The 16,184-nt window shown below is 40.0% G+C and overlaps 1 protein-coding gene across 2 annotated transcripts in view; it reads left to right on the top strand.

Annotated features, from left to right (window-relative positions):
* The first annotated feature begins 833 nt into the window (after nt 1–833).
* Nucleotides 834–16,184, top strand: part of daam2 (dishevelled associated activator of morphogenesis 2) — a 161,278-nt gene continuing 145,927 nt past the window's right edge. The window contains exon 1 of one of the 2 annotated variants that reach the window (XM_058748715.1): nt 834–970. The gene's annotated coding sequence lies outside the window, so the exon portion shown is untranslated. The remainder of the gene's footprint in view (nt 971–16,184) is intronic. The other variant, XM_058748714.1, reaches the window with a different exon arrangement.

Below are 16,184 nucleotides of genomic sequence, written 5' to 3'. Positions count from 1 at the left end.
TTTAAAGTATTTTACTGCTATGGAAATAATCAAGATTTTGGGGTTATTCATGGAATGTTGAAAGTATGTTTTTGCTTTTACAATTTAAGTTTCATTTTAGTGTTTGATGGTTGAAGGATGAGTAGGACAATGTCATCTTGTTGCAACCAGTCAAAAATGCTTATTATTGCATTCATAGAGCAAACATTTTGCTGTTTCTCTGTTTACTCTCATAAATTGTGCAAAACAACACGAGGCCTTTAGGAAGAAGGTGGATACTTACAATTGATCTGTTCCCTGATAGCACATGTACATCACAGAAACGTCTATTTGACGTCTGCATTTACATCTGCAAGACATGTTTTTTAAAGTGTTTGCTCATCTGCAATATGTCTATAGTACGTTTCCTATCAGATGTCAAATAGACGTAGCCTACATTAGATGTCTGTAAGATGTTAGAATCTATGAAAAACGGACATCTGAAAGACATCTGTCAGACGTTTGTACACAGCCGCTGCTTTCCAGATCAAGAGATCTTTAACAAATATGAAGACCTACGTGTGCTATCTGGGTTCCCTTTCTTCAAATAGGCCTCTTAACATGCATATCTCACAACAAATACATAACATCTGACACTTCAAACTTCTACAATTTATTTATTTATTTTTATTTTTATTTTTTACAGGCAAGAGCAAAACACTGTTCTATAATAACCTATATCAGTGGAGCAAAAATAAATGATATTAACTATTCATTTGGATACTCGCGCACAACAGTATGTCATTTGGTTTGATGGACATGTTCGGTGGTAGAGCTGTGTCTTTAAGAGAGACATTTAGTAGGCGTGTGTTTGGCTTGCATTGATGAGACATGAGAAGCTCCGAGCAGTTCAGTTACTGGTACTTTTGGAGTCAGAGCGCTAAATTGACGGTGTCAGCGCAAACGGATTACAATTTGGACAACGCGTTTTTCACGAAGATGAAGATGAACGGTAAGTAAAAATGCCTAAATGTGCACTGGTGATTTGCAAGCTTTTTAATGATTATGACAGCGCTGCTGACATTACAGGGACATTGCTGACATTGCATATTTCGTTACTTAATCTAAGCAGGTTATTTGGACCTGTCCAAATTTCACTTCTTTAGACATAGGTAAACCTTACATAAAATCCACGATACACATCAGCCTTTTTTTTTTTTTTTAAATGCAGCTTACCGCCTTTATCTACGACCACATATAAATCTATAGAGTTATATGTGGTCGCAGATAAAGGCGTTCTGTTGTGGTTCGCTTGTCAGTTGCAAATCCCTGCAGCGTTTGGGAATAATATGAAATTTAAGATGACACAACGGCGTTCATGTAGCCGTCATGGCAGTCAATGAATAATTACTTTTGTGGATAAGAACGTTGTTCTTTCTCTTCTCTATGACAATTGTTTATCCAAATGTGAATGTAAACACTGATTATTCACTGTTTTATTGCATTCATTATGCAATTTCAGTAAGGGTGTTGTTTTGCCGATGTTGTATAGTTGTCTCTTGTCTGTATTTTATTTCGTGGCGAGTAGAAGGCGCTGTTTCTCTCTTTCCACATAGGGAAAAGTTATGCTATTTTAATTTTCTGTTACCAAATAAACTACAATACTCATATCATATCCTTTTGTTTGTTTCCATCATTATGTTCATATATTGGCAACATATGGCAACAAAAGGCGGATGTGCTGTTTTTTTTTTTTTTATTAAAAAAATTAAAGAATTCTAAATTGCACCTTTTATGTTTATGCAAAGTCTTTTGTTCGCATAGTAAGTTGCTGTATGACTTATGTCTTGGAATATGCCAGGTATTGATAATAAAAGCATCTGGCAGTTGCTTTGATTGTTTGTGTTCTTGGTAGGCTATACCAGCTGCTGCTGAAGTGGTAAATGTACTTGTGTCTTAACTTAAGTGATGTGAATTACATGCACGTTATACTATTCCATTACTGTGATTCCATTATTGATGCAAATCTGTTTAAACAGAACAGGGACTTTAATAAGACTAGGCCACTTGAGCCTACAGATTTAATGTCATTAGTGCAGTTATTGCAATTTACTGCCACATCTGTAGTATTATAAGTTAATATAGTAATCTTTCTGTACAATGGAAAATGTCAAAATACTATTATATTACCATCCAATATCGCAATACCAAAATTATTTGAAATATGTTCTTTGTGTTTCTGTGCATACATTAGTCATCCCATGTTGTGTTTATGTACAACGAGAGCCTTGAGATTTTTCTTTGTGCCAGTTGTCCATCAATGACTGTAGTCTTTTGACCAAGTGAGATTGTGATCTAGTGAAAAAAGTCCAGAGTGGGCGTATCATGCCCATAGGTATGTGCAGCACAGATGTGTACCGACCCACTCAGGCTATTCACTCACATCTGGATGTTGTGGTTGGCAGTGCTTCTGGCTGGGATGCAAGTAAGGTGAGAAGGTGGATGTGTTGCCAGCTGCTTTCTTAGAGTGAGTGCAGCTTCTGGGGACCTGCATCTGAGGTGTTTGTTTCCAGATGCTGACAAACATTAGCACCAACCCACCAATACAAATAGAAAAAGACATGTACTTATGTCGGGCCGGGCAGTTTGATTATATCTATCGTGATGGTGGATGGATAAAGTGTTAGAGATTTTGCTTTATTGTTTATTTTGCTGAATGTAAATAAATCCACGTAGCACAGCACTACTTGAAGTTACTGACATGTAAGAGTGATGAAGAAACATGCATGAATGAAAAAAATAAAATAAATAAAAGTTGTACGTGCTTGATTTTAAATAGAGTCTTAAGTAAATGTAAACAAAAAGAAAAAGTCACCAACATCTCGGATGGCCTGATGTTGAGTAAATTCACAGCTAATTTTAATTTTTGGGTGAACTGTCCTTTTTAAAGTGACAGAAGCCTAATAAATCTGCTGCTATCCGTGTCATTAATGTTAATAAACAACAAAAGACAAATAGAAAATTACTCAATGCTCTTGACTGAATCCCTTTTTAATCTTTTAATAAGTTCATATTTGATTCATACAGCAAGGACTGAGTTTTAGTTTTACACTTCATTATTCAATTTCTGTAGTATTTCTTACTACGTTAAATAAACCTGCTGAAACTAGGCTAAATAAGTTTATTTGATTTGTAATTTTGGCTCGTCATACTTTTCATAGTTTTGTTATTTGCTTCTTTGTTCTTATTTTTAATAACAAAAATAAAATGACAAAAAAATAAATAACTAGCTGTATAGAGAGAGATTTTTTTTTCGTGAAAAAAAAATTGTCATACCATGGAATAGTAATATCTTGGTCATATTGTCCACTCCTACCCTTTGCCAAGAAAATGGGGAATCTTTCTTCAATGGGTTATAACTTATATGGAACTAGACATAAGGAACTGCTAAATTACTTAAAAAAACACCAGATTTGTACATTTTCTTAAAAACAGACGAAATGTGCTTGCCTGTGTTTGCCATTATATTGAATAAGGCCCATTCCCACTCGGAATGCCACAATTCTCAATATAATATTGAACCGTTTGGTATGGTATCCGTGGTTCAATATGCATTTGTGAATTGCAAAATAGATCCGTTTGTGTGTGCTTATGAGTCTACACGCTGAGATGAGGAAAAGCCTCTCCACTTATAACGCGCATTTGAAAAAGCAACACGCCAAACATCTTCCCTTGTAATGACTTCCAGTGAGAAGCATTTCTAAACCTTTTGTCTAACAAAAGGGGACATGTTTTTACTCCACAACATAAATGGAATGTTTGAAATAAGTTCCTTTTGTGATCTGATGTGGCTTCTTATAACAAAACTATAGAAAATATATTATATACTGTAACAAAGGCTATGATTGATTAGCAATGAATTATAAATATACATATGAAAATACCTGAGAAGAACATAGAAACTATATATTGTCGCAGCTGAGTGTTTATTGTCTTCATGTTTCATCATTCAAACATATCTATCTTCTTCGGCAACACGCATGAATGCAATACTTTACAAGACAATTGCCTTGTCTTTTTCATTCATTCATTCCCCTGGTCATTCTGCTGGGCAGCTCACCAGTTTTGTTAAGTGTATAGTGGCTCTGTGGATGTTGTTGGCATTGTTCCTCTGAGGTCTGTCAATAATTAGCAACTTGGCACAATATACAGTATCTCTACACTGCTCTCTCTACCAATCACAGCTTGTAGTTACAATCCCTTGTGCCTAGCTGACATGTGTTAGCCGAAAAGAGATGACTGCTGGAAAATCTGGAAGTGTTTATTAATAGGATCCAAGCCTCTGTGCTAGAAACACACTGGATGCCTTTGTCTCCTCACCCCTGGTCGCCTGGTTGCTTTACGATGGCCTGTGCACATCGTATGTTAGTGGTACAGTGTAGTCGTTCTTGGTATGTTATAACTGCAATGAGCAAAGGGAGTGAATGTGGTTTTTTAACACCACATTGATTTAAAGTGAAGGTGCATGATCCAGCTGATGAACGATAAAAACATTGACAGTCAAACACAATCCATCCTGTTTTAAAGAGCTCAAGCATTTAAAGTGCCAAACAACATAAATTTAGCATACATCAATAGAGTTATCCCACAGTTCAATACATAGGCCTACCTTGATTTTTTTAACCATGCTTTGCGGTTCAGTTCTGATGGCTTGGCACATCAGAATGTTTTTTTTTTTTTTTTGATTTTTAAAACAAATTAACAAACAAAACCCTCCCGTACACCGGAGAAAAACATGGCTAAATCCTTAATATGGGTAAAGGCATCCAGTTATTGCTGTAACAGATTAAGAAAAAGATGGATATGTTTGAATAATGAAACATGAAGACAATAAACACTCAGCTGCGACAATATGTAGTTTGTGTTCTTCAAGCCATCTCAGGTATTTTCATAATAAATATATTTATAATCCATTGCTAATCGACCATAGCCTTTGTTACAGTATAGAAGAAATTTTCTGCCTTATTCTGTTATAAGAAGCCACATCAGATCACAAAAGGAACTTATTTCAAACATTCAATTTATATTGTGGAGTAAAAACATGTTCTCTTTTGTTAGACAACAAGTTTAGAGATGCTTCTCATTGGAAGTTATTACAAGGAAAGATGTTTGGCATGTTGCTTTTTCAAATGCACATTATAAGTAGGGAGGCTTTTCCTCATTTTAGGAAAATGGATCCATTTTGCAATTCACAGGCCAAGTCAGCTAATATTTTTCCTGAAGAAAGATAAACATGTATAGTGATGAAAGGCAAAATATTAAATGTTGTGGGTGAATATTTACTGAGTAATGCACTATTTTGTAGAGGGGGGTCAAAATGGCAATTTTCACCTGAGATTCAGAGCCAAATTACAGGGGGTTAAAATGACTTCAGAAAGATGGCAGCATCATAACATTACTTTTAAACAGAGATTGGTAGGTCTGTTAGTAAATCTTTAGTTGGAATAAAGGACTTTAGTTATCTTTGTTGCATTATGTGCCAATGGTGACCATTCAAAAATGGGGCAAGAGCACTTTTCAAGTTTTTTTCTGCAAAGTTTGCATGCCTGTAACTCAAAAAGTATTAAAGATATCTTAATGCCCTTTTAGATATTGGGTCTTAACAAACCTTACTTTTTTTCAGGCCCTGTATGATTTAGTTCCAGAGATATTGGAATTTTAATATGGCTCCAGAAATAAATAATTAAATTGTACACATTTTCAGTGGTCAAAAACCAAATGTGGGTCACTTTGCAAAAGTATGATATTTCTTTTCTTTTAAAGAGGAATGTCTAAAGTACAAATAATGTTGAAACTAGAGCTGTATCTCTTTTCCTTGTGTCAAAACAACTGCATTGAACATATCTGTCTGAGTGCCATAAAAATTATTTTTCCAAAGTTTGCAAGTCAAGTTAAGTCAAGTCACCTTTATTTATATAAATAAAGATTGCAATAGATTGTGTCAAAGCAACTTTACAGTCTTAAATAGGAAAATAGTGTGTCAATAATGCAAAAGAACAATAGTAAACACTCAATTTTCAGTTGAAGGCAGTTCATCATTGACTTCAGTGATGTCATCATCCAGCTCAGTTCAGTTTAAATAGTATCTGGGTAATCAAGTCGACAGTATCACTGGAAATTAAGTGTCCCCAACTAATGCCAAGTTCACACTGCACGATTTTAGCCCGATTTTTCATTCGCCGACAGGTTTTGATAAATCGCAGACGAATGCCCGAAATCGGAGGCAAATCGGTGCTCGTTCACGCGAGTGACAATCGCGCAGTATGAATTATCAAAGAAGCGATCTGAGGGAATCGCCAATGTGTCGCCAACGCCCGTGAAATATTTGGCATGCTAAATACCCAACAAACACAGAACGTTCCCCTAACGTTCCCAGTTTGTTATTTTTAAGGGAACGTTCTATTTACATTACGAAAACTTTCCTGGCTACCCAAAAGGGAACGTTCTGTGAACCAAAAACTAACGTTCCCAGAACGTTCTGGGAACCAAAAATTGTTAGCTGGGTATCTGGAGCTGTCGGCGATTCACAATTCTGCTGTGTGAATGAGTTCTGACTGAAAAATAAATTGGTGATGACCTACAGCCAACGAGAGAGCAAGATACAGGGCAGCGGGAAGTTCGGGGAGGAGTTTTTTTTTTTTTTTAAACAAAGCACGTTAACCATTTACAAACAATGTGCCGACATTTTTGCATTAGAATATACAGAGCAGGTAGGCTACATGAAGATGAAGAAGGGGCTAGGGTTTTTCCTGTAAATAATATTATTCTATAAAGGACAAAAGACTTGCATTGCATTTTTTCTTTTTCATCAAATAAATTCATTATAAAATGCACATCACGTTGGTTTCACTTTCAAATAGGCTAGATTTGTGTATATAAACATTTCCCAGCAGAAGTATGTTTGCTAACAAGTCATCTTTGTTAATTATTGTGTGTTCGGGGAGGACTTATAGACCATAATATCAGCGTGATCTTGCGTTATTACCTTATCACTTCTCGCGTGTGTTTGGCTGTAGTTTGTGGAGCAGACAGAGTTGTCGGCGATTCTTCCTGTTGTAAAGTTATGCAGTGTGTAACCTCCTGTCGCCAATCCAGTGTGCAATGTGAACACAGCAGCGGCTGAATGCTACCCCAGATAGTCGTGCAGTGTGAAAACAATGGTGATCCGATGACTTTGAAAATCGTGCAGTGTGAACTCGGCATAAGCAAGCCAGAGGCGACACACAGTAAAATCAGCAGTGTAATATTTGCAGTGTTAAAAGTTATTAATTCACAAAGAGTTGAAACAATCTACAGTGTTAAACAGTACTCATGTTCAGTGTTGTTATATGGTGTAATTTCACTTTAAGTCAAGTCAAGTCAAGTCACCTTTATTTGTATAGCGCTTTTAACAATACAGATTGTGTCAAAGCACTTAACAGTATCAAATTGGAGGATAGAGTGTCAGTAATGTATAATGATAGGATTAAACACTCAATTTTCAGTTAAAGGCATTTCATTATTGAATTCAGAGATGTCATTGTCTAGCTCAGTTTAGTTTAAATAGTATCTATGCAATCAAATTGGCGATAATCGCTAGAAAATTAAGTGTCCCCAACTGAGCAAGCCAGAGGCGAGAGCGGCAAGAAACCAAAACTCCCTCTGTGACAGAATGGAGAAAAAAACCTTGGGAGAAACCAGGCTCAGTCGGGGGGCCAGTTCTCCTCTGGCCAGACGAAACCCAGCAGTTCAAAAGTTTATATTTAAATTTTTTGTTATATTTTTAGTTTTATTGTATTTTAATCGAGGTCTTTGCTGGGGATATGTCTCTGGGACTCATCTGGGTGTCCTGGTCTCCGCTGACGATCAGGGCTGTAGACATCATCTCTTGGTGCTGATCCACCATCTGATCGGATACGGACTGAGAAAAAGAATAGGAAAGAAACAGACAAATATTAGCGTAGATGCAATTCTACTTACGAGTACATCGTGTGTTATGGGGAGTGTTCCCGGTTCCGGTTGATCTAATTAATGCAGCCTAACAATCCTTTAACGGATTTGAATAATAGAAGCGTATTAGTGTGTTATGTGTAAGCCAAGCTAAAGAGATGGGTCTTTAATCTAGATTTAAACTGACAGAGTGTGTCTGCCTCCCGAACAGTGTTAGGTAGATTGTTCCAGAGTTTGGGTGCTATATAGGAAAAGGATCTGCCGCCCGTAGTCGATTTTGATATTCTAGGTATTATCAAACAGAGTTTTGAGAACGCAGTGGACATGGAGAACTATAGTGTGATAAAAGCTCGCTCAAGTACTGAGGAGCCAAGACATTCAGGGCTTTATAAGTAATTAACAAGATTTTAAAATCTATCCGATGTTTGATAGGGAGCCAGTGCAGTGTTGACAGAACCAGGCTAATATGGTCATATTTCCTGGTTCTAGTAAGGACTCTAGCTGCTGCATTTTGGACCAACTGTAGTTTGTTGATCAAGCGTGCAGAACAACCACCCAATAAAGCATTACAATAGTCTAAGCTTGAGGTCATAAACGCATGAATTAACATTTCTGCATTTGCCAAAAGAGGATCTATGACTTCTGGAAGCAGCTCTTTTAGTAGTTTAGATGGGATAGGGTCTAACATACATGTTGTTGGTTTAGATGAGAATGAATGGAATTGTTCCTCTGGGGATCTATAGTGCGCTATCTGATGCGATACTGTAGCTGACGGCTGCAAGGATACAATTTTATCTCTGATAGTATCGATCTATAGTAGTCTAAGTAGTCTTTTGTGGTAGAGGTAATGGTTCTACCATATTTGTAACAAGGAGTTGGCTTTACAGCTTTAGCTATATGGAATATACAGGAGACTAGATAATGATCTGAGATATCATCGCTCTGCTGCAAAATTTCAATTCCACTGACATCAATTCCATGTGACAGTATTAAATCTAGAGTATGATTTCGACAATGAGTAGGTCCTGACACGTGTTGTTTAACACCAATAGAGTTTAGAATGTCTATAAATGCTGATCCCAGCGAATCTTTTTCATTATCAACATGGATATTAAAATCACCAACAATTAGGACTTTATCTGCAGTCAGCACTAACTCCGATAGAAAATCTGAAAATTATTTAATAAAGTCTGTATGGTGCCCTGGTGGCCTGTATACAGTAGCCAGTACAAACATCACAGGGGATTTATCATTAATAATTGTTTCTTTGGATAATGTTATATGTAGCACCATTACTTCGAATGAATTATACTTGAAACCCGACCTCTGAGAGATACTTAAAATATTGCTATAAATTGTAGCAACACCTCCCCCTTTACCTTTTGGACGCGGTTCATGTTTGTAACAGCAATCTTGGGGTGTAGACTCGTTTAAAGTAATGTAATCATCTGGTTTTAGCCAGGTTTCTGTCAAACAAAGCACATCTAGTTTATGGTCAGTGAACATATCATTTATAAAAAGTGCTTTTGAAGAAAGGGATCTAATATTCAATAAGCCAAGCTTTATCATTTCATTTCATTTATTCATATATAAAGCACTATTAAAACAACAGAGTGTTAACCAAAGTGCTGTACAATAATAAAAATAATTCCACAAAATAGAAGACAACAATAACAAAACACCAAATGAAACATCAAGGGACAGTACCAAAAACCAATGCCTCAACACGCTGCAGTCTCAAAAGCTACATATAAAAAATGAGCCTTCAAACGTTTTTTAAAAATATTTAGAGTAGGAGCAACTCTAATGTTGGAGGGAAGACTGTTCCATCGTTTTGGAGCCTCCACCCCAAAAGCCCGATCCCCCCTTCGCGGTGGTCAGAAGACCTCAAGAACCTAACAGGTTTGTGTACCAGTAGAAGCTCGGACAGGTAGGAGGGAGCTAACCCATTCAAAGACTTATAAACAAAAACTAGGAGCTTAAAGTCAATCCTATACTGGACTGGCAACCAGCCCAGAGAGGACAGAATAGGGGAAATATGATCCCATTTACGAGTCCCTGTCAAAAGCCTGGCGGCAGCATTCAGTAGTAGTTGCAACCGGTTTAGAGTCGTTTGACAAACACCTACATACAACGAATTGCAGTAATCAAGCCTCGAAAACACAAAGGCATGGATCACTTTCTCACAGTCTTTAAAGGAAAGAAATGGTTTAACCTTCGCCACCAGTCGTAAATGAAAAAAAAAAACAGATTTGACGACTGAGTTTATCTGTTTATCAAATTTGAGGGTATTATCAAATAATACCCCTAAATTTTTGACCACAGGTTTACAGAAAGGGGTCAACTCACCTAAATTTGACACTTCAGGTGAATTAGGACCTCCAAACCAAATGAGTTCTGTCTTGCTCTCATTAAAATTCAAGAAGTTTGCTGACATCCAGGCTTTACGTGATTTTTCCTCAAAGGCAAATAAATTAGCGTATCATCTGCATAAAATGATAGGAAATCCCATACTTTCGAAAAATTGCCCCTAAAGGTAAAATGTATAGGGAAAATAAAATAGGGGCAAGAATGGATCCTTGCGGGACACCACACATCAATGGGGCAGAAGAAGAAAATGCCTGACCTGAATTGACAGAGAAACTTCTATTTGATAGGAATGATCTAAACCACTTGAGAGCGGTACCCTGAATACCTGCCGCTTCCTCAAGACGTGAAGCAAGGATCCCGTGATCAATCGTATCGAAGGCTGCAGTAAGATATAATAGCATAAGGACCACTGAATGGCCAGAATCACTCAATAATAAAATATCATTAAGTACTTTTAACAACGCAGACTCAGTACTGTGGTAAGCTTTAAAGCTAGACTGGAGAGACTCTAACACAGCATTTTGATCCAAAAAACTCTGTAATTGACTAAGAACAATTTTCTCTAAAACCTTAGATAAAAACAGGAGTTTTGAGATCGGTCTAAAATTGGACAGAACAGAACAATCCAAATTTAGCTTTTTAAGAAGTGGTTGCACCACAGCATGTTTCAGTGACAACGGCATCAAACCAGCTTGGAGGCTACCATTAATAATAGACAAAGTGCTCGGGCCAATAATATCAAAAACATTTTTAAACAGCCATGATGGAATAATATCCAGAGAACAGTTGGTGGGTTTCATCCGCCCTACAATCTCAGTCAGTGTCACCAAAGATACCGGCTCAAAATGGGTAAAAGTAGCAGAGCATGGAGTAGGAACGGAAGGTTCCAAATTACAATTAACAATCTCAGATCTGATTGTCATAATCTTATTTACAAAAAAATGTAAGAAATCTTCACATGACAAAGACTCATCAACTCTCTCACTTGGATTGATCACAGAATTTATAGTGCTGAAAAGAACTCTAGGATTATGATAGTTATTGGCAATTAACTCTGAAAGGTAATTCTTTTTAGCTTCTTTAACAAAACTTTGATAAGTGGAAAGAGATTCTCGAAAAATATAAGACACCTGGAGTTTATCCCTCTTCCACTTGCGCTCAGCTTTTCTACAAGCTTGTCTGAGAGCCCGAGTGGCCTCATCAAGCCAGGGCTCAGTTTTCGACTTAACTGTTTTTGACTTAGATTTAACTGTTAAAGGAGCAACAAAATTTAAAATAGAAGAGCAAGAAGAGTTAAACTCATTTAATAACATCTCCACATCCATATGGGAAGGGGGATTCTCCAAGGTGGTCGTAAGAGGAGCTCGAATAAACAGACTTTCAAAGTGTTCAACAGCTGTAGAGTCTAATTTCCGAACAAAACGAGTAGAAACAGCAGACCTACTTGTCTCATGACTGAAAGACATCTCAAAAGTGACAGCTTTATGATCTGAAAAGGCCACATCCTGTAGTACAATATTACAAATTGACAAACCATAAGATAATACAAGATCTAAGGTATGTCCACGGTCATGTGTAGGCCCCTGAACATGTTGCAGTAGATTAAAAGAATCCACAAGATTTAAGAAATCTTTCACCAAAGTATCAGATGGGCAGTCAACATGAATGTTAAAATCACCCAAAATTAATAATCTGTCATGCATGGGTAAAAGTCCACTCACAAAGACAGCGAATTGTTGAATAAAGTCCTTATTCAGTTTGGGAGGCCGATAAATTAGTGCACAGTATACTACAGGACCAGAGTGTGTCATTATTTGAAACAACTGCAGTTCAAAGCTGGAAAAAACTTCAGCGCGCAGAATCCTGCAGTTAAAATAGTTCTTATATATTTTACATTTAATCATTTAGCATTCGGCTAAATGTAATCGCTAAGCTCAACATTTAGCTGATCTTCCATATGATTTTTAATGTCCAAAAGCATTTGGCGGTCATAGACCAATGGAGCCGCAGAGTGTTTAGTCAAAGATACTGATGCAAACATAGATAACAGCAATGTACAGATATCTACGTGAAAAAGTTTCTATGTGCTGAGAGTTAACTGACTTCTGTGACGTGAGGTGGCTAGCAGACGGTCGGTTTAGCCAGTCTGTCTGCTTCCTGACCTGGGCCCCAGTTAGTCTTTAACACTGAAAGAGCGGAATAAAAAACCCGCCGAATTGTCTGATTGCTGACTGACAATGACTGTTGCTTCGCAAAGCGACAACGCCATTTTATCTTCATGCGACCAATACGGTAAGTTGGATTGCTTTTCTCTTAATAAAATTACACGGGAAAAACATTTTTTGTTGATCATTTTACTCAAGATATAATTGGTGGTGAACACATTTAGAAATTACTAACTGTGTTTTTGTCAGGTTTACGGTGTTAAGTTCTAGAGGTGTAACGTTGGCCTACAGAAGAGTGAAAGTTTCTCATGCCGCTTCAATTTCCTGAAAAAAGGTGATTTTACGTGTAAAATAATTTTTTGGAATGCGCTTACAATTTATGTTATATAAAGATACATTTTAAGCTTCTTTCATTTTGGTTTGTTGACAGATCCTCTCGCCTCCATTCCTGCCGAGGCCTGATTTTACTACGAGTCTGGCACTGAAGTCTGAAGCAGACATATTTTGGCGGTTTTCTACTCAGATGAGAGAATTCATGAAATGGTAAAATTATATTTGTTTTAGAAAGCATTGAGTGTGGCATTGCGCTGTTTCCATGCTTTGAAACGGTAATAGTGGGACTGTTGAACATTAACGCTCTAACAGTTTCGTTTTTGTGATGCATAACACCGTGTTGAGCGTGCTGCAAATGAGGACAGAGCTGGTGTAACGTGGAACATTGCCAGTCATTTAATTGACGTTCTCTTTCATCATCTTATGTTCGAGATCCACCTATGGGAAGGGCATCCATGCCTGACCTCTGCAGAAGCATCCAATTGCACCAAGTCTGGCTTGACAGACAGGAGCGTGTGCCCAATGGCAGGTAAGGGGCCGCCCCTTACCAGAGCGCATAAAAACCCCTCAGTTGACATTCGCTTCTCGCGACCTCTGGAATTTTCACAGCTTGTTGGTTTTTGACGTTCACTACTGTCTATAGGAGGACACATCTTGCATCAGCTTCCACCAGACGTGTCTGTCACTTTGCCAGGTTTGCTGTTATATTCTGCAAGCTGCCCACGCTTGTATTTATTGCTAGACTACCCGCCTCTTACCTCGCTTTTTTCTCACTCCACTGTCTGATCTCATGGCTCTTTCGAAATCGAATCCAGCTACCTCCGTGGACAACCAGTCGCGGGGCTGCCCGGCCGCGTGTGGCACCCTCATCGCCGCTAGGGATCCCCATCCTTTTTGCATGGTTTGCACGGGTTTTAAGCACGCTCAAGAAGCCATTGATTTCCCTGTGAGTTGTAGCCACTGCTTGGCGCTCCCCAAGAAGCTCTTGCGTCGGATGCTTAAGGTGGCAGCGATGCAGTGCATCGACCTAGGATTCTCTGACTCGGATGGGGAAAAAGGCGGTATCGACACCTCCCGCGGGTGCGGCCTCTCTGAGCTGGGCCGATCAGTGCGATCCGTCCCCTTTTGAGGATATTTTGTCTTTTGATCCTCATTTCATTTACGGGCCGCCTGGCTCCGGGGATGAAGACGATGCGGGACTTCTCGACGGCTCGGACAACGAGGAGGCCATCCCGTGTCTCCCTGCTGTCCACTTATCAGGCTGAACTCCTGGTCGACATGGGACAACAACTAGAGAAGGGGGCGCCATCACCCGATCTCTGGAAGGAGATAGTCACGGTGAGCGACCATGTTCTCCGTAATGCTCGTCAGGCTGTGCAAGCGTGCGGGCGCTCTATGTCTCTCTCGGTGGTCGGAGAGAGCGTGTGTGGCTCAATCTTTCAGGTCTCCCTGATAGCGAAAAGCGGTGCATTGCTGAAGCGCCGGTTGAGCCTGGCCAGGCTCTCTTTGGTCCTGCTGTTGCGCTAATGCAGAAGCACTGTGACGACAAGAAAAAGGAGGACGAGGCTTTCAAACTTTGTCTTCCTAGAAAGCCTGCGCCACAACAGACACCCTCTGTGGGGCCTCCTAACCCCCCTGCTACGGGACGTCATCCTCATAATGCAGGCAGGGCTCATAAACCACACAGTAATAAGCCACCGGTGCAGCGGGGTGAGCTCTCACCTGCTAAACCTTGGGGGAGAATGTCTTTCGCCGCGACCGCGGCCAAAAAACCCCCAAGCCCCACTCCGTCTGTCCCGAAACGCAGACTGATGTTCCAAAGAAAGACGGTTCTCTCCGTCCGATCCTGAATCTCAGTGTTGAACAAACATTTGAGGAAGTACAATTTCAGAATGTTAACACGTGTCTCAAGAAGAATAGTGGGGCTCAGGATCCTGAAATATATAGACGATTGGCTGATTATAGCCGATTCAAGAGAGAAAGTGATGCAAAACACTGCCCGTGTGCTCGCTCATGTCACAGCGTTCTTCTTCAGATTGAATGTGAGCAAGAGCAATTTTACCAGAATATGATATTTCTGGGTCTGGAGCTGAATTCCATTACGATGCGCGCACGCTTGTCACAAGAGCGCATTATCTCTTTCATGAATTGCAGGGTCTTATGGCGTCGGCTGTCCATGTCCTGCCTTTGGGCCTTCTGAGAATGAGGGCGTTCATGAAGTGGGTTTTATCTCTTGATCTCAGCCCGTTATGTGATCTCTGCCGCTCTGTCACAGTGATGCGCTCGTGCACAGCAGCACTGCATCATTGGAGGAATGCAGGGTTCTGCACTCAGAGGACCCCCCTTGGGGCCATCAAGTTGCGGAAAGTGATTACGTCAGACGCGTCCCTAACAGGCTGGGGAGCCACGCAGGAGGGCAGAACAGTGCGCACTTCACTCAGCCCACATAAATTATTTGGAGCTCCTCACTGTTTGGAAGGCTCTAAATCATTTCATGCCCCACCTTCAGGGACATCACGTGCTTGTGCATTGCGACAACACCACAGCCGTGGCTTATAGCAACCGCCAAGGTGGGATGCATTGCTCAAAGCTTCATGCTCTAGCTCACAAGCTGTTAGTATGGAGCAGGCAGCACTTTCTGTCATTACGGGTGACCCATGTCCCGGGCATTCTGAACAGGGGTGCAGACCTTTTGTCGAGGGGAAACCCACTCTATGGAGAATGGCGCCTCCACCCTCAGATAGTGGGTCTGCTGTGGAAGAGGTTCGGTCAGGCAGGCGTCAATCTCTTCGCCTCACGCGTAAACGCCCACTGTCCTATGTACTTCTTGCTACGGGACGAGGATGTCACCCTCGGCGTGGACGCACTGGCCCATCAATGGCCCAAGGTGCTGCTCTACTCATTTCCTCCGCTCTGTCTAATAACTCCTACTCTGGCCAGGGTGAAAGATCAGAGCATAGCACCCAAATGGCCCAAATCTCCCTGGCTGGCAGAGATAATCCCTCTTCTGTATACCCAGCTGTGGCCCCTCCCATTACACACAGACCTCCTGTCCCAAGTGAACAGGGAAATCTAGCATCCTCACCCGGACAGGGTGGCCCTCTGGGCATGGCCCGTGAGAGGGCTAACTTAAGCACATTGGGTCTCCCTCCACGTGTTGTTGCTACTCTTCAGAATGCTAGAGCCTCTTCGACACACTCCCTTTACGACTATAAGTGGTGTGTTTGAGGAGTGGTGTGAGGGGCGTCAGCTGATATCATATCAGTGCTCAGTTGCTGGCATTTTGGGTTTTTTCAAGACCTTATCGATGGTGGGAAATCCTTCTCCACTATTTAGGTTTACTTAGCGGCAACATCCCCTTATTCGTAG

The sequence above is a fragment of the Onychostoma macrolepis genome, chromosome 17 (genome assembly GCF_012432095.1).
Source record: "Onychostoma macrolepis isolate SWU-2019 chromosome 17, ASM1243209v1, whole genome shotgun sequence".
Lineage (NCBI taxonomy): Eukaryota > Metazoa > Chordata > Actinopteri > Cypriniformes > Cyprinidae > Onychostoma > Onychostoma macrolepis.
This window is presented reverse-complemented; position numbering and strand designations above follow the sequence as displayed.